The sequence below is a fragment of the Limulus polyphemus genome, unplaced genomic scaffold (assembly GCF_000517525.1).
Source record: "Limulus polyphemus unplaced genomic scaffold, Limulus_polyphemus-2.1.2 Scaffold487, whole genome shotgun sequence".
NCBI lineage: Eukaryota > Metazoa > Arthropoda > Merostomata > Xiphosura > Limulidae > Limulus > Limulus polyphemus.
Genome location: NW_013666097.1, coordinates 562,728 through 563,850, shown reverse-complemented (window position 1 = coordinate 563,850; position 1,123 = coordinate 562,728).

The window sequence follows — 1,123 nt, the reverse complement described above, 5'->3', positions numbered from 1 at the left end:
TATATTAAACGTGTAAAATTTTATAAAGTTGATTCTATGTACCACCGTTAGAACCATCTTTTACTACAAAAAAACGAAACTTTAGGTACTTCGATAATATATTAAACGTGTAAAATTTTATAAAGTTGATTCTATGTACCACCGTTAGAACCATCTTTTACTACAAAAAAACGAAACTTTAGGTACTTCGATAATATATTAAACGTGTAAAATGTTGTAAAGTAGATTCTATGGACCACCGTTAGAACCATCTTTTATTACAAAAAAACGAAACTTTAGGTACTTCGATAATATATTAAATGTGTAAAATGTTGTAAAGTATATTCTATGGACCACTGTTAGAACCATCTTTTATTACAAAAAACGAAACTTTAGGTACTTCGATAATAGTATTAAATGTGTAAAATGTTGTAAAGTAGATTCTATGGACCACCGTTAGAATCATCTCTTACTACAAAAAAACAAACTTTAGAGTAATTTATTACTCTTTGTGGATACTCTTCAAAGACTAGAAAAACCTTGAACTTAACTGATGTAATACAAAATGTGAATCTTCCTAATTGCACAGATCAACCACAATTTAAAGATTGAAGCCCGGTCTGCATTACCGGCCATATAAATGTGATTTAAATAACCTCTAAAGGGGGTTACCATCTTGGTTTTTCAATACGAAGACATAATGTCCCGTAATGGCCAAAACTCTCAAGTCTAGACTCTAGAAGTATATATCAAGTTTGATATATTTTATTTTGGTATTATAAAATGGCAAGTTACTTAATTCTCTCAGAAGTTTTAAAATTTCAGAACGTAAGTTATTTGGAATAGTTTTTAATAAATGTGATGAATCAAGAACGGGGATGTTCGAAGAAATTAACTAGCCCCCGGTGACAAATTTTACTTAAATAGTTTTAATGGTCAAAGTTTCACTCAAAATCTGTTTTATTCGAAATTTACAACAAACTTCATAATTTCAACAGATATCTAATTATTGGAATGAAAACAATTTCTATTTCAAACATGTCTACATTGTTTCAGCCTTCTAAATTTAACAAATAAATGCCTTTACTTGAGATAAGAGGGTTACAAAGTACTTATAATGGATAACAAAACAACAAATTTACTC